Source organism: Nicotiana tomentosiformis, chromosome 5 (genome assembly GCF_000390325.3).
Source record: "Nicotiana tomentosiformis chromosome 5, ASM39032v3, whole genome shotgun sequence".
NCBI classification, from domain to species: domain Eukaryota; kingdom Viridiplantae; phylum Streptophyta; class Magnoliopsida; order Solanales; family Solanaceae; genus Nicotiana; species Nicotiana tomentosiformis.
The window spans coordinates 28281983-28291398 of NC_090816.1; the positions used below are offsets into that span (position 1 = coordinate 28281983).

At 31.9% G+C, this 9416-nt stretch overlaps 2 long non-coding RNA genes across 2 annotated transcripts; one reads left to right on the plus strand and one right to left on the minus strand.

Annotated features, from left to right (window-relative positions):
- Window positions 1-958: 958 nt before the first annotated feature.
- Window positions 959-6361, minus strand: LOC117273701 (uncharacterized). Its single transcript, XR_004503732.2, has 2 exons — window positions 6070-6361; window positions 959-1627 (listed from the first exon to the last, which is right to left on the minus strand). It is a non-coding gene; the product is annotated as an uncharacterized lncRNA (long non-coding RNA).
- Window positions 6362-6419: 58 nt separating this feature from the next.
- Window positions 6420-9168, plus strand: LOC104121465 (uncharacterized). The gene is made up of 2 exons (XR_691949.3): window positions 6420-6927; window positions 7448-9168. It is a non-coding gene; the product is annotated as an uncharacterized lncRNA (long non-coding RNA).
- Window positions 9169-9416: the final 248 nt, after the last annotated feature.

Here is a 9416-nt window from a genome sequence, read left to right on the forward strand (position 1 = left end):
CAGTTTTTACAAAATAATTGCTTTAGATCAAAAGATGCTAAATTTAGCCTTGGGTGAAAATTGGTTCGGGTGGTGAGTTTTTTAAAACGGATTGGGTAAAAAAAAAATGGATCGTTTTCATGTGGTGCTGCCACGTGGCACTCCTTCCAAAATAAGGGTATATTTGTTCCAAAATATGACGGGAGGGGTATAGATAACCCAATAGTATAACGGGGGTATTCTTAGACCATTTTCGAAAGTACATGAGTATATTTCGAAAGTACATGAGTGTATATATATATATATATATATATATATATATATATATTTACGTCAAAGGGCCAAATATACCCTTGTACTTTCGAAAATGGTTTAAGAATACCCATCGTTATACTATTGGGTTATCTATATCCTTGCCATTATACTTTGTAACAAAAATACCCTTATTTTGGAAGGAATGCCACGTGGCAGCACCACATGAAAACGATCCATTTCTTTTTTTACCCGATCCGTTGTAAAGAAACCCACCACCCGACCTTATTTTCACCTCACTTAAAAATACAACCTAACGTAAAAAGCCCCCATTTTATGAATTCTCAAGTCTTTGTAATATTAGTTGAAGAGAATCATTTGTTTATGTAATTTTGTATCTTGTGTATGAAACATTAAGTTGTCTATTTGTAATGAATATTCTTTCCTACCATCTTAACATGGTGAAATCTTAACACTAATGGATATGCTTTTCTATCTTCAGTGCCTTTATTTTTCAGACTTAATGAACCTTGATATTTTCATCTCTTTGCTAAGAAGCATATGATTCAACTAGCACAAGAGCTATACCAACTGTAATCCGAGCAGCTATTATAACTCTTTTTGCCATACAACTTTTTTACACGTAGATAACAACAAAAAAGATTTGCATAATCTTACACAAAGCAAAGAAAAAAAGCACAAAAAAAAGAGAGCTCCAAAGATCATATTAAAGGGAAAACTGGAGTATGACTGCAAAAATAGTCAAGAACCAAGGTAGAAACTGCAAAAATAATTGAAGATCTCAGTTTAAAACAATAAAAGAGTACTGTCATAGGTAGTAATCACATCACCAAATTAAGAACAATAAAAATGTTCTGTCATAAGCAGTAATTACATCACCAAATTAACCAATCAAAACAAGACTATAGTCCATAAATTAATAAACTACTGAAAATGTCCCTTCATTGGCTTCAACTTTCCAATCCTTTTTTGATGTTCAACTTCCAATTGATTTGTAGTCATAGCAGCTTTGCCCTTCCAAATTAAGTTGTCTGGTGTATATGGAAGATTTGTTGGAATACTAATTGCTGTATGGTCATCTCTGAAGCTAATTTGCCTGGTCCCAGTTGGTATAAGTTTTTGCTGCCTCTTTTGGATTCTAGTAAGTGTTTAGGAGATATATAACCTTGGGCCCTAAATCAGGGTCTGCTTCATGCTCAGAGTTGGGGTTCTCAAAGTCTAGAAATGAACCTTGACTGTTTTGCAATCCTGGAGTAGGCATGAATACACAAGTGTTGCTTTGGCTATCTTGTGAGTGTTGGGATTGAGGGGAGGGGCTGATAGATTAATATCTTCTTCGATTGGACCCCCTTCTTCTTCATCAATTAAATCCCTCCTAAAAATGGGTCGGGTGGTGAGTTTCTTTAAAACGGATCAGGTAAAAAAGAAATGGGTCGTTTTAATTTAGTGTCCATGTGTCACTCCATCCAAAATAAGAGTATTTTGTTTCAAAATATGACGGCATGGGTATAGATAACCCAATAATATAATGAGAGGTATTCTTATACTATTTTCGAAAATACAGGGGCATATTTGGCCATTTGCCGTATATATAATTATACATGAGTTATTGCATTATATATTTACAGTTATTTCTAGTTTAAACGGTTGAATGGATTACAATTTAAGTTAATTCTTCTAATGTATTTTGATATAATTTTTTTTTTTAAATTGCAGAGTATGTATTATAGGTTAAATATGTTAGTTACGAGTTGTTGTTTGTTTTTTCCTTGGAGGGGAGGAGGAGTTTTTAGAATGAAGATTATTGATATGAATTATTCGAATCCAATTGGAATTCAGTTTAGGAGATCCCTCAAGAAAAGCTGACCCTTTTTCTTTTTTGTTTTCTTAATTCCAAGAAGGCATGCACGCCTTTAGTTTTTCATCTGTTGACCAGCATAGAGAGTATAATGTTATTCCCTAGTAAAACAATCAGAGCAAGAGATGATCATGGCACATAGGTAATGTAAAAAGCCAAAAGCAAAAGAGAATTGAGCGTGGTAATTATATTCCTCCTCCCATTTCTCCATAAAATTTAGGTTTTATGGATTTACGGTGTAAATAATTAAATTACGTATTAAATAATTATAAGTAAATATCAATAAATATTAATCGATTACATGACATTGTTATAGATTATATATACACTATATAAGTTAAATCTGTTTTTTATATTGTAATTTTTTTATAACTCATACTCTCAACTAATGTTGGACTATAACACCTCCTTTCCCTGATCAATAGATATATATGCATGAATAACATATTATGTAGGTCAAAATGGGATAAACCCCACATCAAAGGATAGATCTATATATTCTATAATGTTACGAAATATGGATATTAAATCAAATTCAAACCTAGTTAACTAATTCGAAGTTTACAACCTATATACCTTCAACGACAATAATCTAAACCATTGTATAATGTTCCTATTTGTCACTTTTTATTATGTCGTTGTCTTTGGGAGACCTAAAGTGGGTTGTATCATGTATGAATCGAGAAAGATTTAGACTTCTAATTCTAATGATTAAATCAAGAAAGATGCCTACTTGTGAGAGGAGAGGGTTGAAATGTTATAGATAATTGAGGTAAATTTTTGACGTAAAATTAAACCCTTTTAAGTAAATTAATGGTTGAGAAGCCCACAACAGTAATGTGTAAGTAGGTAAAGAGACCTCAAGTTTATGCACATCATGATGTAAAGTTCTAAACATATCTATCTGCTAGCTAGTCCTGGCCCTAAGGAATCTCACAGTATGTACATTGCTTTAATTTGCTCCTCCTAACTTCAGGGATGCCTTATATATATATATATATATATATATTATACTCCTACTTACTTATTAGTGTATGCTAAACACAATCTAATCCTCCGAATTTATCTAGTGGACGTAAAATCTTGCAACTGTATCAACGCTGAACCCGAGAAGTGGGCGTGGATGTTGACTCACAGGTCATCCCAAGTAGAGGGAGCTTCAAGTACCTTGGGTCGGTTATCCAGGGGAGGGGAGATCGACGAGCATGTCACACACCGTATTGGGGTAAGATGGATGAAGTGGAGGTTAGCATCTGAAGTCCTGTGTGACAAGAGAGTGTCACCGATACTCAAAGGTAAGTTCTATAAAGCGGTGGTTAGACCGGCCATGATGTACGGGGATGAGTGTTGGGCAGTTAAGAACACACATATCCAGAAGATGAAAGTAACAGAAATGAGGATGTTGAAATAAATATGCGGGTACATTAGGATGGATAAGATCAGAATGATGATATTCGGGAGAAGGTGTGTGTGACTCCAATTGATGACAAGATACATTGATGACAAGATACGGGAAACGAGGCGCAGATGGTTCAGGCATGTACAGAGAAGGAGCCCAGATGCCCCGGTAAGGAGGTGTTAGCGGTTAGTTGTGGAGGGCATGAGGAGAGGTAGAAGGCGGCCGAAGAAGTATTGGGGAGAGGTGATCAGGCAGGACATGACGAGACTTCAAATTTCTGAGGACATGGCAAATGATGGGAAGATGTGGAGGTCGAGTATTAGAGTTGAGTCTTGCCTTACTTCGTACCATTGTGAGACTAGGCTGAGAGAGTTTTTGTCCAAGCTAGCTAGTGAGAATGTCGTGTATTACTATTTTGCGTTTCACTACCGAACCTATTTACTAACTATCGTTTATATTTTATTTTTTTTCATTTTTTGCTTCGCATCTTTTCTTCAAGATTTCATGTTGTTCCTATTTTTTCTATAATTTTTGTGGTGATACTAATAGCCTTCCTTTGTCTTTTTGTCCTATTGAGCCAAGAGTCTTTCGTAAACATTCTCTCTACCTCTCCAGGATAGGAGTAAGATCTACGTACTCACTACTCTTTTCACACCCACTAGTGAGATTTCACTGAATTATTATTAAACCCAGTGCTATAAAATTATGATTATAATTATATAATTAATATAAGGGCAATTCAATACACAACATTTCATATTTATACAGAGTTGAGGAAGAGTCACATCTTAAGGGTTATGATAAGTGCATGTCATTAAAGAAAATAAGTAATGGATAAATAATTTCTTACTATAAAAACGTATTTTTAAACAAATTAGTAAGAAACGAATGTCATTAAAACAGAATAGAATAAAAGGCACTGACAGTATTATACTCTGTCCCAATTTATGTAACGCATTTGACTAGATACAAATTTTAAGAAACAAAAAAATACTTTTAAATCTTGTGGTATAAGATAAACCATAGAAATAGTTAGTGACTAAAAATCATCTCATTTAAAGTTTAAAAAAGAAAATTTAAAATGAAATTGTTAAAGTACTAGATATAAAACAATGTCATTCATTTTGGGTTGATTAAAACTTCACATTCAGTATTAATATGCCCTTTGACCGGGGTCAGGATCCAAAATGGGCGATCCTACAAAATGAAATGCTTAGTATGTCGAAAACAAAAGAATGTCGAAACTACTGTGAAAGTAAAGACAGGAATGAGATCCCATCAGTTATTACATTAATCAACTGTTCAGAAAACAATTACATTAACCTGTAGCTACCTTAAAAACACCCTGATATTAACCATAAACCTGCTTTAATTTGCCTTATCAAGATCCAAACAGAATACATAAAGGAGAGAGACATAAAACCGAATCTCGTTGAACATGCCCTACTTAATACAATTTGATAAATTAAGTTGCAAGTTTATTGAAGTTAGGGCAGGAAAAAGAGTAGTTAAAAGACTGGAAAAAAACAGATAGGAAAGACACCGAGTGCAGAGCAAGATATAATTAGGGCAACAGACATAAGTTGTAACTTTCATGCTTGTCATTATATGTATGGTTTCTAGATGCTTTATGGGAATATGGAAGAGACATAGTATAACACAAACTAAATAGTGTTTTTTATTTTTTATTTTTTATTTTTGAAACAAAGGCAGATCCAAGAGCTTAGCCATGGTTTTCTTCCCTATTTTCTTTTATTGTAGCACGTGAACCTGAATCCCTTATACAGCTTTGAGAGGATTTTACCCCGATGAGTACTTTTGAACGGTGCTTTTCGATCAATTATTTTAATTTTTAATTTATTCAGAATGATAGTGAACCAAATATGATTAAGTCGGATACAAAAGAAAATACTACCTTTTTCCTAGAGGCTTTGGACAGTGACACCATGCCAAGACCTCGCAAGAACAACAAATTAAAGAAAAAAAACCAAATAGAAATATACTAGCTATATGTACAGTACTGAAGTTCCCTAAACGGTAAATTTCACTAGAAATGCCCCAATGTAATATTTATAATACTATAAAGTATAAATAATATCTATGATATAGTACTCCTACATCTTTTGAAGAAAAAAAATAATTATTATTATCACGATATATATAGAAAAAAATAATCAAGATGGGATCATTTTCTAGATGCAGTACTTACTAGCACTAGCATTATCCATTTGTTAATATATAATTAAAGTGTCTTATAGCATCACAACTGCAATAAAAAACGAAACATGAAAGAAAAAGAAACATATTAAAACAGATTTAAAAAAATGAAAAGCATATGGGAGGCAAATTAAGAAACCCTAGATATCAACATGTAAATGAAGAAAGTAGAAAGGTTAAGTTTGCTGTAGAGAGAGAAGAAAAGATAACATTTCTCAAGCTTCAGTTTCCATTAAAAAATCAGCAACCAGAGAGTTCTTGAACAAGAAACTTCCTTTCTCTCAAGAAAAAGAAATAGAAGAAAGAAAGAAAGAAGAAAGGGAGCTAAGGTTTGGTAAATTACCTTACTGCCACGATTCACTGATATTGAACGTTTGTCGCTCTGATTCATAAAAAAATTAAAAATTAATAAAAACCATATACACAATATTGGGATATGCTTGGCTCCTCATACGCCATTCACAAAGGCTCATCGATATTACGGTGAGCTCTGCAAATGGCATACAGGGAGCCAGGCATATACGTATATACGGCCACGTATACACACATACATATAATGTTACATTACTAGCTAGCTTATTAATAACATTTAAACTTGTGGACGTAAAAAAAAAGGTCGCCCTATATTGTCCCCATGATAATGTTTTCAAGATATATAAAGTGAATTTAGTTGAGGCAGAAGTTTGAATTTAAAGTTTATGAGTTCAGAATTTTATTTCTATGTTTGAGCGGAGAAGAGGGAATGGAGTTAAAGAAAGAAGAAGGGAAAAGAATGGTTTATATTTGGGAGAAGAGAGGGAAAAAAGGGAAGAGAGGTACATATGTGGATGATCAAAATGGGGTCCTAATCAAATGGATCTTCAAGCCCCACAAAAAATGCATAATTATAAACACAACAACCACAAACCAAGCTGCTTTTTCTTCTCTTCCTTGTTTATCTCATCAATCATTCAAAAGAAAGAAAAATTGTAATAGTAACCCTTTTCAAACGGCACAAAACAAGCAGGGCCTCAAACACAAGAAAGAAAAGGAGAAATCACATCTCTTTGTTTTTTTTTTCTTTTGTTTGAGAGAAAGAAGGAAGTTTGTGGAGTTGTTTTTTCATCCGAGTCTACCTTCCATCTTCCCCCACTACATATATAGACACATATAAAGAGAGAAAATGGAGGTCTTTTGGTGGAATGGTCGGGGTATGAAAAAGGTGTTTAGCTTCTCTACAATATTGATAGTATAAAGTAATTAGGTCGACTAAAATATATATATATATATATATATATGTGTGTGAGAGAGAGTTAAATCCATGAAAGAAGTGGATCACATTGTATTTAAGTTATATACATTGATTGATAGCGTAATATTTTAAAATTGTCTCTTTAATTTAATATGTTATAGTAGATTATTACCCCATATTAAATGGGTAAAGAACACTTTTAGCTTGTGCGCGAAACTATATATATTTGATATGAAATTTGTATTCTTTTTATTTTTTCGTTTATTATTTAAAAAACGGCTATACAATATCATTTTTCCTATTAGATTACTTTATAACGTTTGATATAAATAATTATATATAATTATAGATCAACTTAATCTCATAATTTAAACAATCTATACACTCGATATATAAAAATTAAATTCAGTATGATGAGTAACCATGAAATTTCCTAAGCTTTCTCTCTTATGTGGTTAATTTGAAAAATTTCTCTCTTTCCTTTTTCTAGGTCGCAAAGCAACGGTTGCTTTTCTCCTCTGAAACTACTTTGTCTGCAAGTGTTTGGACAACATGGATTCCTTTGTTTCTTTTAATAAACAATTAAAAAAGAAAAGGAGAAAGGGAGGAGAAAGAACATTACCCATAATTTATCTTCTGTTTTATTCTGCCCCTACTCCTATCACTTCTTCTTTATCTTCTGTTCTCTTTTGTATTTTATCATTATTACAACTAATTCTACCCGTTATCTATATAGTTTTGTCTTTTGAAAACCCTCAGTTCCAATATCCTTAATTATATAACTACTTAACCTGTACTTTCATGCAACCATTTAACAAGATATGAAAAATAGTCTCAATTAATTAATGTTTTAATTAACATAAGCTTTTGTTGTTATTCAAAGAATAATAGGTTAATAGTAGCTAAGTCACATTGCCAAAAATGTGCATGGCAAGTGAGGAAAGAAATTTGCAATCATACTCTTAACCTTATTTGAATTTTCTTTGAATGGTCAATATCTTATGAGAATCTTTTGCTGGCTGTACAAGTTCACCAATAAAACTCTAGAGTTGACATCAATAAAACAAGCTAGTCAGGTATATGTGTGAACAGTTTTTTGTCTATAATATGTTAGACCTTTGTGTGTTAAATATATTAACCTTTTTACCAAGAATTTTTTCTTATTCAAACATTATCAATGTAATTTAACACCTCAATTTAGTAAGTTAGTTATATTTTTATTGGGTTATCCATTAATGTATTTTACAAAAATTTATATATAATTAACTTATATGTGAACTGATTGTGTTACTATTATTTATACTATCGAGGTAAAAAACTTAATACTTAACTCTTCTATCAAAACCCTTCCTTTCCTTCCCCTCCCCTCCTCTCCTGAATAGATTATGCCTTTCATTCTACAAGAACTATATAGGAAAAAGAAAATTTTAAAAACTTTAATTTATTTATTTTTGGTTTAGTCATTGGTATTAATAAAATTCACTGACTCGATTTATCTAAATTCGTATTGCATCGAGTTCGTTAAGGGAGAAGTGCTCCCTATCAAAAAAATTATTTATTCCCAAAATTTCAACTTAATACCTCTAATTAAGAGTTTGAATCTCGGTCATCCCGCCACATCCGTTTCCACTCTCTATTTAATTTCATCATATACCTTACCATTAATTTTTATTGAAGTGGAGGTTGGAATTAACGGTGGAAGGAATTGATAATTGGTTTTGGTCATGATTATATTAATTTTGAAAAGGACATCATGATTATATTTACGGTGTGTATGTGTGAGAGAGATGACATTATATTCAAAGGAAAGCTATAGCTAGAGTAATGGTCAAATTAGGCTAGGACATGCTTCATGTGCCTAAGAAAGGAACCTATGAAGAAAATTGCAAAAAAAAAGTAACTGTGCTTCACGTCCATATCTTACCTAAATTGTCTTAGGTTCCATTTGAATGTAAATAACCTAAAATTCATGATGATGTATTATTATTATTATTCCTTTTTTTTTTTTGGTAACTAGCAGAATGATGTATTATTCTCTCACAAACAAATGTTACTTTGATTTTTGTGTATGGTTAACATGAGTTGCAAATATACTATGCAGCAATCGAAATCGTAACTATTGTAGTTATATGTAGCAAAGTAGAGATTTGTAAAATGCCATCTAAATTATTTGTTTGCTTTTAAAATTAAAAATTAATGAATTTATAATTATACCCTTGAATATTTGATCTTCATAGTCTTTTAGAAAGAAAAAAAAGTAGTTTTGTCCTTTGGTATTTATCCATGTATAGCTTATATATGAATTAATTATTCTATGTAGGTAGTATGATAAGATAATACACCAATTGATATATACATTAATACCGATTAGTTATCCATGTCTTGAAATCACAACTAAACAATGTATTAATTGATCAATACAAATTCTTATATTATGATTAATTGTCTTATACATCACA